Genomic DNA, 13,042 nt, shown 5'->3' on the forward strand with positions numbered 1-13,042 from the left:
GAATGAAGTTTTGAAGTAGTATTTGAGATATACCATCAACTTTCATCAAGATGATTAGATAATGCTTTTACCATTGATAGAGTTTGTGTAGAATAATTCAGTACATTCTTCCACTCAACAAACACCTTTCTTTGTCAACTATGGTTATCATTTATGACTTGATATTTTTGACTTTTTAAAAGTTAATAATTCTACAGCAAAAGATTAAGCAAATCATTTATTAGAGCTACATGCAACAATGAAGGCACAGTTAAAAGGAACTCAAGAACTACAAAAAATTAATATAGATGCCTATTGCAAAGAACAATCATAATTCAATATAGGTAATAAAGTATGGTTACTTTGTTGCAATATCAAAACTATTTGTTTTTGTGTCAAGTTGGACTATCTTAAGCTGGAACCTTTTCTTATTAGTGAACAAGTCAATTCTATCGCTAATCAATTATATCTACCAGAGTCTATGAAGATCCATCCCATATTTCATGTGTCCCTTCTTCAACCATATGAAATAGTGAATATCTCAAGAAAAAAATAAATACCACCTCTTTCTATAGAAGTAGATAATAATCAAGAGTTCCACGTAGAAAAAGTCTTACATTGAAGGCAGCACCAAAATAAGTTAGAATATCTTGTTCATTGGCGTAAATATGATATTAATGAATACATATGGAAGCCAAGAAAGAAACTTGTAAATGCAGCAAAGAGAGTTGAAGCTTTTCATCAATGATATCCATCAAAACCAACATGAATAATAAAAAATCTTTGCTATAAAAGAAACAAGATTAAAAGAAGATAATATTCTACCTTTTATCTTTTTTTGTCACTTTTATATATTTATCATCTTAAAGAGATGGAAAACCAATAACCAACAGATTCAATTCAAAAGCTTTCATTTACGGACTTATCAAATAAGACATTGCAATTGTTACAACCTTCAAGATGTCAAAATCAAGATGAAGATCTTTAAAAATGACATATCTTTTCTCAAATAGATAATAAGATATAACATATTTGGTATTACAACCCTAGAAGAGACTTTCAATGTTTGGTGATTTTATTAGAGGTAGAAACAATTCTTGATAGTATTTCAAATGTTTTATTTGAAAGAAGTTACGAAGACCTCAACAACGACCAAAAAACACGATGTTGTGATGTAATATGACTATATAGTGAAATTGTAATCAAAATTGAATTTCTAATTAATATCTAATTATCTTAATTCAATTATAATTTGAGGTATCTAAACATGGCTTTTATAAAAGCCTCTGAGGTTATTTTCTTATCTTAATAGTTAGTAGGTTGAAGGTTAGTTAATAATTTTACCTTCTAGGTTGTAGAGACTCTTCTACTACCTTAGAAAGACCATAAATTAATAAAATCAGATTAAAAGAGATAAATAATTAATATAGTTGGTACTAAGGTTAAGTTGAAAATAGGGTTGGACTAAAAACACCTTAGGATAGGTTAGATTGATACCCAGGGGTTCACCATTTGTGAGATAGGGTCAAAATCAGACCTTTGGCCACTAAAACAATGGCCTAGGGCAAAATAGGGGATCATTTGAAGTTCAAAGATTAGTATTTGAGAGCTAGCTTGAAGTTCTTTCCAAAGACATAAGAATTTTTTTGAGAGGGTTTTATAGGACTTAGAAATTATTGTTCAAAGTCATGGTTTGTATCAATGATTTGGAATTTATATAATATAATTAGGGCTAACAATTTTGACTAGTTCATGCAATTGGTGCAACATCTACGGTTGAAAATTTAATTATTTTTTGATTATTGAGTGTGCTAAGTATAAACAAAATTTTGTGATCATCTAACGGCGTCGTTTAGTGATATCTAGTTTTTAGCACAAGAAGATTTCAGAATGTGGCAGTTTGAGGTTGGGTAGAATTTCTATGATATCTAAAGATCTATTAGTTGGATTAAGGTGAAAATTAGCATAGTCTTGAAAGACTTGAAGATCAAGATATACACCAATTTTGATATAAATTTAACTCTTGAGAAGGAAGAAATCATTGCTGGGATTTTTGCTTCACTTTTAAAGTTGATGGCCGAATGACATCAGTATAATTTTTGGAGGTTTTCTCACAATCTGTAAGTAGGATTGGGCTAAAAATTCTTGAGCATATAGAAGACTTACATTGAAAATTGCATGCAAAATTCCACATCAAGTGGACGGTCGGATTGGATGTTATAGCTTATTAAAGCTCACTAATTAGAATTGGGCTTATAAGAAAAATCTAAATTGCTTAAATATAAAAGTAATAAGGTAATTGGGATTTATGTATAGTTAATACTATTAAGAAGAGTGTTTTAAGCACTTTTGAATTGAAATTTAGATTATATTCTTCTTGTATAGACAAAACCTATTAGGATTTCTTCACTACTTGTGAAACACAATCTCACCTTTCACAGCTAGGTGTCCAGTGAATTCCTGAGTAAAACAACATGTAATACGACAATTGTGGTCTTTTCATCCTGATATGGGACACTATCAATGGCTAAGAAGGCCTATCAACCATCTTCAAAGAGAACAAATATTGGAATATGTAGCAAATACAATTCATCCTATCTTGGATTTTTTCAACACATAAAAACCGCTCCTTGTGGAACTTATCTCTAAAAAAAGAGGTAATATTATGGATATATATATACATACTTTAATAATTACCTATATGATAAGATAGAAGTAGATAAATCTAAATTAATTTCATAAAGTCTTCTAGGAAAGCTTCCTACAAGCTTCATAGACGCAATTTTGACTTTAGATGTGTTTATAGGTTAGAAACTTAGCTAATAAATTAATCATATATTGGTAGCTTGTTGAACTTTTTAACTCCATATGATAGCTTGTGGAACAAGCTAACTATATTGCACATACATAGATAATTTATCTTGTAAATTAAGACGTATAGCTAACAAAGTCAACACATGTTGGAGATCCTATTAAATATCGCCACATAGCTCTTAATTAGAGAATATATATGGAGGCAAAAGTAAAGCCTTCTTCACTCTTATTAACGCCTTTCTAATCCTTAGTCTTGTTTCAAAACTTTTTAATCTTCTTGTTTTTAGTAATAGCCATTCTAATTCAATATTATACCATCTTTGAATGACTTTCTAGTTTCTTTTAGTGACATAAGACTATATTGAGGATTTTCCTTCTTTGAGATTCATATCCTTGATAACTTTATATTGTAATCCATAAAAAAAATTGGCTAATAATTACACCATCATTCCATTTAATATCAATTACAAGTTGTCAAAATTATAAAATATATAATATTATTAATTGATTGATTTTTTACAAAATATAGATTTTATTAGTTGCAATATAAATTATATCATGTATTTTGTAGATGGATCAAAATTTTGCCAAAAAAACATTCAAATTATCTAATATTGGATCTTATTATTTAAAAAAAGATGAAAAATATAATAATATAGAACTTGAAAATAGTATTCTAATAAACCTAACTTGTGATCATAGAATAAGATAGCTTTAGGATTGAAGTTTAATTACCATTTGTACTTGATTGATAAATCCTCAAAAACTGGATCTTGTATCATCAAGCTTCTTAGACATGATAACTTTTAGTTTTCTAACACTTGAATAATGTTCTATCATAGGAAAAGTAACATGATTTGGAGCAAATGTTAAAGCAGCTTCAATCATCTCTGTATCTTCAATTCTTGCTAATTTTATTGCTCTATGTAGTGGTAAATTGAATTAATGTATTACAAGTATAAACTCCTAGAATTAATCTTATGCTATTGCAATCTTTATTTCAACAAGCTCTACCATGATAACATTGGATAAAATAAGATATCTACTATAATTTAAGACAAGTAAAATAAAAGACTTGAGAATAAAATATATATATATATATATATATATATATATATATTAAAAATAATAATTTAAAAAATAATAATTTATAAATAATAATTTATAAATTTTTATATTTTTAATACTTTTTTATCTTTTTTAAAATTTCTTAACTTTATCTTAACTTAGAAAATTTACTCTTTTATTAATGAATTATAAAAATATGAATTTTTAATAGAATTTTTTATAGTTATTAAATTTTTTTATTGAGACCTGTATTACCATAATACATGATTTTATTACATAGATCTGATTTGCAATCATGCAACTAATAACTTATTTAGAAAAGACCAATTGTTTAGGCCAAATTGCTTAGATCCTTATACCAATAATAGATAAGCTTCTAAAGGTCACCTTCCACAAAGTCTCTTTACATAGGAATCATTTTTAAGCCTTCTACCTCTTGTGAATCTTCTTTTATCACATTCTTTTTGAATCCTATTGTCTTATGGTTTTTTAAATTTTCTTTGAAATACTATGGATCTTTTTAAGAATTTTTTATTTTTTTATTTATATTTATATTTATATTTACAATTTTTTCAATTCTTACTAGTAAGTTTTTGTTTTTTTTTTTTTAAGGTCTTTCTTATTTTTTCTTTTGACAATATTTTTTTACATTGTTTTATGTGATCTTCCTTCACTTTGAAGAAAATATATCCTTGTCTTCATAGTGACTTTTTCTTTAAAATACCACAATTTTTCTAATGATTTTTAATTTGGTTCTTTGTTGATCTTTTCCTTCTATAATATTCCACTTACTTATTAAATGTCATGAATAAACCTTAAATATGTTTAAATTTTCTTTTATTAATCTACTAAAATTTAAATAGTAGATAATCCTTGAAGGTATATAAGTATTAACTATCTCTCACATCTATACATTTTTTATTAAGAATTCTATCAAGTCGTTCCATGGTTTTGTCTCACTTCTTTTTGGTATCAAATTTATATTTTTTTCTTAGTGGTGATCACTTATGCCTTCATAAATTTTACAAATTTCTTAAGCAAAGATATATAGAACATTGGATGCAACTTCAATATCTTTTGTATATCTAAGACATATGTTGTTGTATAACACTCTTTTATAGTATAAGGGCCAGCCTACTTTTGGATCTATTTTGAAAAGAAATATGCTAAGCAAGTGACTTTATTTGTATTCAATTATACATTATCATCTTGCTTGTATTGCACATCTCTATAATATTTTTTGACTTGCTTGTATTAAAATTGAGTTGTTTTGAAACAAAAACATGCTATTTTTATAATGATTTATTTTTAGGCCATCTATTGAGTTTCGTCTATTAAGTAAAATTTTGAAGTTGTCCTATTACTTTGCCTAATTTCTACCAAATCAATTGGCTTAAATATATCAAAACCATAAATTATTTTAAATGGTGTGTTTTTTAAGAAAATATTAAAAAATATTTTATAGCTAAACTCCATGATGAGCAACAACTTGAACCAATTTCTATGGTTACTTGCCATATAATGCTTTAGATATATTAAAAAAATCCTATTTATAATTTTTAATTTGATCGTTCTTTTGTGGATGCCAAGGTGTCGTCATTATGATCTTAAATTCCAATCTTTTTATAATATGTTGCCGAAATTGAGTTGTGAATCTTATATCTCTATTACTCATAATGGAAGTTGGTATTCCATATAAAGATATGAAATTACCAAAGAAGCTATCTATTTTCATCTTAAGAGTTGTTTCTATATTTATATTGAATTTCATGAAAACATAATCTTAGTAATGAATTTAGTTGTCTTGCTAAACTTATCTACTACAATACAAATAAAACTTATTTCATTTCATTTTAGTAGATTTTTTATGAAGTCCATAGAAATATCTTTACAAAGCATAGAAGGTATAGACAATAATTTAAGGATTTTTGTCTAGATTTGATATATACATTGTTATGCTACATAGTTGTAATTTTTTATAGTAGAATCAAATTTCTTATTTTTTTTTCTAAATTACAATATTGTGAGTTTAAATTGTATGTGTTTGTAATAAGTTCCAACATGTTTTGCTTGTATAGAAAGTATGTTTTTTTGACACACCAAGTAATTTCTTAAATATTCTTCTACAAATTTTCTTATAAAAGACAAATAATAAGACTTTGGCACTTCTTTCAAAGTATTCTTGACTCTCTTAAGCCCACCACAAGTTGCATTATAAATTTTATAGAAGATCTTTTATTTTCACTTCCTTGTAGAATATAGATTCTTATTTGTTTGAACCATATCAAACCACATTTAATGGATAAGACTCTAATAAGTCTTATTTTTTCTTTGTAAACTTAATTTGTGCAAAAGTCTCAATAATTGGAAATGTATCCATATTTTTTTTTATGACCCTCTTCAATGGCTTTGATAAGTAAAAAACCGTTATTTCATACTGTGGTTTTTCATAGCTGTAGTATCTAGGAGTTTTTTTTCTTATAAACTTTTTTATTTTTACATAATTTTTCTTAGTTTATATATTAATTCTATATCCATTAATGCTATAACATTGTATTAATACAATTCTTTTGTAGAAGCTTGTGTTTTTGAAGTAAAATAATTCAATAAAATATTATCCATATAAACTTTTGTCTTTCTACTTTTCAAGTATTTTTTCTATGCTTTGAAGCAATGAAACAAGGAAAATAATTTTTTTTCATGGATTGGCCATTTTAATTGGCTTCTACTTAATCTCTTGCTTTCAAAAGCCATGGATCTTCTTTCTTGCATGAGACTTGATGCAAAGTCACTTATGTTTGTATATACTATGAATTTGTTATTAAATTAGGATAAATATATAAGAAGAAATCAAAGCTTCTTTGATTTTCATGATGGACTCATCATACTATGAATCCCATTTGATAACTTTGTTCCATTAAAAAACACATGCTTAACAAAAACTCAATTATTTCTTTTAGCAAAATTTTTGTACAATACATTGTGTCATTTATTATTATCATTTCATCACTAGATTAATCGAGTGTTGCTTCATATTTGTTGTAAAATCCGAATGTCGCAGCACAAAAAATGTAAAACAAAATTTTGCTCTTGTTAACTTCACATTGAAAAAATGTATGCAGAAATACAGTTACAAAACATGAATTTTGTCTTTCTCATATCATAGCAAAGTGAGTACACGAGTGATGGCCACTTGGTTCCTTATCAAACTCACTAAATGCTCATTAGAAGTTCTACGGTCAGTGGCTCATGTCCATTTTGGGATCATCGATCACAAAGCTTTACAAAAGGAAGGTTATCTTCAGATTTAATGCTGAAAATCAATGAGACACCGCAAAATCATCATGTAAAAGGCTCACAGCAATTCTGAAGAAGATGTCACGGTTCGAAGATCTGATCACATCTCCGATGGCTATCATAGATGTCATAGACTCTAGATATTGCAACAACACATTACTCGATGAAGAAGAAGAATTCAGTTTGTTGAAGCTAAAGATTACTGGATATCAATCGACGTTGTGTGATGATGCTTGACAATTACAAGCAGGACCAACGCATGAAACAATTCGAGTTCCTCTTTTTGACTCGTTGCACATTTCATATTGCCAGGAAGCTGATCGAAGAAGGTGGAATCGTCCCGCTGGCTTGTTCTGGTCTGCAGTCTGCAAGACGCAACAGACAATGTTTCCAAGTTGCTCAATGCTGGATGAGAAGCAATCCGCATCGGGTTGAGTGTGGAGAGAGTAACGGAGCTGTGAGTCTAGTGTCCAACAAGGCCGTCCTTCGCCTCACAACATCACACATACCCGTTCACGGATCCGTCACCGTTTTCGTTCCTGCACTTGTTGTGGGAGCTTCGGCACCGAACTAGCGCTTCTGCATCCTTGTGCAGTTCCCTCAGAAAAACTGCGATAAATACGTTCACAACTGCTTCAAAGCATTGAACCCTCCACCTGCAACTCTTGCTGGAGGAAGTGGGTATTGGTTACTTTTTTTGCTCACATATCAGCTGATTTAAGATTAACGGATAGGACTGACTGGCAAGGAATTGTAGCCAACCACGCCGAGTGGTGAGGCCCCATCTGGTCTTTTGTACCCTTCAGTATTTTTCTGCCCTGAAACAAGACCCCTTCACATGATATGGAGCATGACCGATCCTGGCAATCATCAGCTCATGATTCCAAACAGCTTTCTCATTAATACCGTTAAGAAGTTCAATTGCCGTGATAAGTAGAATTCAACGTCGTCTGAGCGCTTTGAACAGATCGTGCCAAGGAGATGAAAGCTATAACTGATGCTTGCTCCGCATGAACCACGTGCAGGAAGATTGAGGGGATGTATATCTGCTTTGGCTCCAGCAGCACCACAATACAGAAAGTTATGGCCTGTCCTGCGGTTGAGCAATTTAATCTCAAGGCTTTCTGCTTTTCTTACTTCAGCATGAATGCAAATGCTCTGTGCTTGCTCTTCCCACCCTTGTTGAAGTCAGTAAGACGAAAAAAACAACCATTCATTGGCTTTTGTTATTGCCACTTGAGTAAAACGTAGTGCTGATTCTCAGAGCTTGGGAGATGCTCTGATGCTGAGGGGAGTTATAGAGTGTATCAATTAGTATTCAAAACGCTCAAAGTGTTAACCAAGCTCGTGGAAGCGGGTGCGACTTGTTTCGGTGGTTGAATCGAGTCAATGTTGCAGGCACTGCTCTGATTTTTTCCAAACATGAACATTGTCAGCGTTGTGATGAATCTATGCATCGCATTAATTCTCCTTGAAGTAGTTGCCAAAAACGAATTTTAGAGAGAAGGCTCTTAGCTTTGAACTTAACTGGAAAATAGATCCACCCGTGAGCTTGGGATAAAAAAAAAATGATAATCTCAATGGAATAAGTGGCTATGGCAGGTTGTGTTCTCGGCAGTCATTTTCGGACCTAAGTACAGCAGTGAATTTTTTCACTGGTTGATTCAATGCTGGCAATATTATGAGCGTCTTTGGGGATCACACGATAGTCTCTCCTCGTACTGAAAAAAACTACGCCTGTGCTTTGGATTTGACATCGTTATTGTCGAATTATCTCCAATCTTCTTATTTCAAAAACAATCATCGGCTAGCTCTTTAGGTAGCCTTTTACTAGAGCCTGGAGCCTATGCCAGGGCCAAGCCAGGCAACCTGTCCATCGTTGCAGATTGCTATTCGGTGAAGCCTGCGAGGACGGGGAATAGTTGCCATCAGAACACTATTACAGAGTAGCCATTTATATGATTATAATAAAGCGCTTTATCTTAACTCACACTCCACGATATTGCAGACTTTGTATGTGACAATACTGGTGGAGATGATGATGATGGAGTTGCAATGGCGCTATGACACACAGTCTCTGCCAATCTCTGCCACAGCAATCCTACAGAGGATGGCGTTTGTAAGCGTTGTCACATGTCGCTTCCACATGGCCTGGCATCTCTGAACGCCTTCCGCATCCTGACATTCTTCACACCAATCGTGTCTTGCAAGAGGGGATGGATCCCCCCTTTGAATGGGAATATGTAACTTAATTCCTGTGCTGCATTATATAGGTTACAGAGGTGCTCTGCATATGTTTTTTTCTGGAGCTACAGAGCCAGCTACAATCCTTGGTCAGCCTACAATTAAGCTTGGATTGTAAGCTTTGGATCGCTGCTTTGTAGCCAGTAGAAAGGCAGGATTCATGTTGTCAGGCATGTTATTGCTGACAGAATGGAAACATTAAAAAATGATGTGATTCTGGTGGGGGTTCATGTAGAAATGTATTCTTGGTGGCAAGTGCATTTTGGTAAAAAAAATCTCCTGGTGGCTCAGGTTAACCTTTTTGATATTCCATGCCATGTGTGATGAACCATGTTTTTGAATATTTTTTTGTCTTTTTTAGGAAACTTTGCCCTTGTATGTCTATTCAAACCCAGAACAATAGATATTCAGCGCTCTTTCAGTACTTTCATGCACTGTTTGAGTATCCTGCAGGTGAGGGGTAGCAACTGTTCAAACATTCTGATAAACCGCCAGAACTCATCTATTACTTGCAAATGGACACTACCAGAGTCACCACATGTAGGTATAGGAAGCTAAAACTGGACTAATATCATGCTCACACTATATCAATATTCAAAAATTTACCCTAAATAACCTCAAGTTTTTCCGAAGGACATGGGGCCACAGAGAAGCAGGGAGACCAAGTGTGGTGAGGAAGCAAGGCCACATGCAGTGTGAAGACATGAAAGGAACACCTACAAAGAACGTTTACCACCCACATAGAAAGAGAATTGGTATGATTCACAGATGATGCCTCCTCATTCTATCAGATGAAAAAATAAAATAAAAACCTTGACAATGGCAGCTATCTTCTGCACAAAATGGACTCAGGCGACGAAAAACGCTGTCCAAGTCAGGAAAATTGTGCAATCAGCACCCCCTCACTGTTAGACCAATCCTTGGTTCATGCAAGGGGACAATCCCTGTTGAATGTGTGCGTGTGTGTGTGTGTGTGCGCGAGAGAGAGTGTGTGGAGGCACGCTCCGAGCTTGATAAATGATTCACAGCAAAAGCAGCTGGACTGTGAAAAATGACAACAGAACAACAAACCCAAGAAGGGGAGGTGCAGCTTCCACTAGTGATTGGAACATGCGGGTGGCGTTAAGAGAGTTTGACGTTTGGTTGACGTTAAGGAGAAGTTGAGAGGCACGCGCCTAGAAGCCACAGCCTGGTGTTGGCTAAGATGCACAGAGCCTGTGCAGCTGAGCCTATGCCTGTTTGTCTGTCTCACTGACTGTGAAACGCCTGCGACTCAGGATCTGGCCACAACAGCCAGCCGCAATATCACATCACCTTCTTAAGGCTCATGCTGCGAACCGTGGTAGGGGTGGAAGTCTGCTGTAGCAACACACAGACGAAGTAGTACTGTATTGTGGGGGTTTGCAGTACATTCTCCATACAGGAGTGTGTGTGTGGGTGTGTGTGGGTGTGTGTGTGTGTGTTGGTCTAGCTAGACTTGCCTGTAACGTCCATATGTACTATTGATCATTTACTTCTGGCAGGTGAAAGTGAAAGCACATTGTCACTTCTTCGCAATGCTCAGAAACTCAGCAATCCCAGGGGCACTGAGGAGGATCCCCTGGTTGATAGAAAACCTTCCCCTGCTCTCTTTCTCTTTTCCTTTCTGAGACTCGCATCATGTCTGTCTGTAGCTACGCTTGTACAAACAGCGGGTTATAGAAAACTGGGTGGTTTCAGTATAGAATTGTGAGCATTGTGGAGTTTTCAGCAAGGAATGGAGTTTTCCTAGTCGTGTTTTTCAAGTCACTGGCTTAAGTATTGTCTTCCCTTTTTAGGGGGCTTTTGCATTGGCACAAGAACTGCTGCAAGCCTAGTTTTGTTGGCGTTGATATGTATGTATATTTGTGTATATATATATATATATTTTTTCTTCTTCCTCTGTTTTTTTATTCTTATTTTTATTTTTATCATCTGTACTGTGGAAAATTTGGGTGTGTAAGTTTTGGTGGTCATGGTTTCTAAGTGCAGTAGGTGGAGGAGACAATCACTTTGTGACCTTGATAGGCCCTCTGTCTCCTTGATACCACCTCTCACCTAATGTACCACAGACCCATAATCTTAAAATCATAGCCAGTAATATATCATATATCTCCACAGCTTTCTTTACAAAAAAAAAAATATAAGGAATAGATCCCCCTTCACAGGAAGATGTAAAGCTTTGAGTCATGTATGGAATCAGCAAGATTTTCCTCTTAACGTTTGGGAAAAAATATATATGAATATGTTCGAGATTATATAGAAAATATATAAATTATTGGTGAGTCCTCTTCAATCATCTGCAAAACAGTGTATCACGTAGAAATGACAAATGTCTATTTTACAATTGAGTGGGAATGGGTGGTCCCCTTTGCAAAAAGCAAAAATAAATAAATAAATAAATAAATAAATAAATAAATCAACATGAAATTGATAAAAGTGATCAATTATTATTCTCTTATAATTTGTTTCTAAAAAGGTTGAGGTTGTTTGTGTTTGCAATAATAATAAGACATAACTGTCTTTCAATAAATATACATGTATATATATATATATATATATATATATGTACACAAAACATATGTAATGAATTCTGGTGGCAATGGAGATATTAAGAACTAAAAAACTCATGTAAATACATCTATATTTTTATAAATATTGAAATACATTTTCGAATATCTATAAATGTATTTCAATACATGTATTATAATATATTTATCAAATAATAATAAATTAATTAAAAGGATTCTAAAAATTGTTCTTATATATACATAATTCTTAATGGTTCTCCAGATTTTAGAAAATAATTAAAAATTTCAATAATAGAGATTTTTTTTGAATTCAAATTAACTTCTGTTTTACATTAAAAAAAATTATATATTTTACATTAAAATACTTATTTTAGAAATAAACAGTATTCACTATTGGTTTGGTATTTCTAAACTCTTCTCAAACTTTTGTAATTTTTATAATTTCGTCATAAAAAGAATGTATATATATATATATATAAACCTTAAAATTAAAATATTGATAAATCAGATATTACTTGAATTTTTATTTTAGGATAATTAAATAATTAATTTTTAGATTATCAAATTTATTGCAAAAATAATGTATAATTAATTATATAAAGAAAAAAAATTTATAAGACAATTTGGTTTTTTTTAAAATGACTAAAATAATATTAAGATATAAAAAAAAATTTATATGATGAAAGCTGAACGAGACTTAAGAAAAATCTGAAATATTTTAATTACAATAATTAAACTTCTTTACAGTACTTGCAGATGTAGGAATCTTTTTAGGCTTCTATTTAACTACTAAACGAATTATTATAAAAAATAATCTTGCACTGGTTTTATAATAAGTTGCAAATTTTAAATTTTAAGTAACTAATAAAACAAGTTATTAAAGTATTGATCATTTAATTTTTATTAAAAATCAATAAAAGTAAATAATAAATAAATAGGCATTTAAAATTTTTGATCTACTACCAAAAACATGGTACAAAGTAATAAATATTATATTACATAAAATATTTAACAATATAAAAATAACTATATATTTATTTATCTAAGTTAAATTTAAATTAAGATATTTTATATACTAAATAATTTTAATT

Source organism: Physcomitrium patens, chromosome 13 (assembly GCF_059467195.1).
Source record: "Physcomitrium patens ecotype Gransden chromosome 13, ASM5946719v1, whole genome shotgun sequence".
NCBI lineage: Eukaryota > Viridiplantae > Streptophyta > Bryopsida > Funariales > Funariaceae > Physcomitrium > Physcomitrium patens.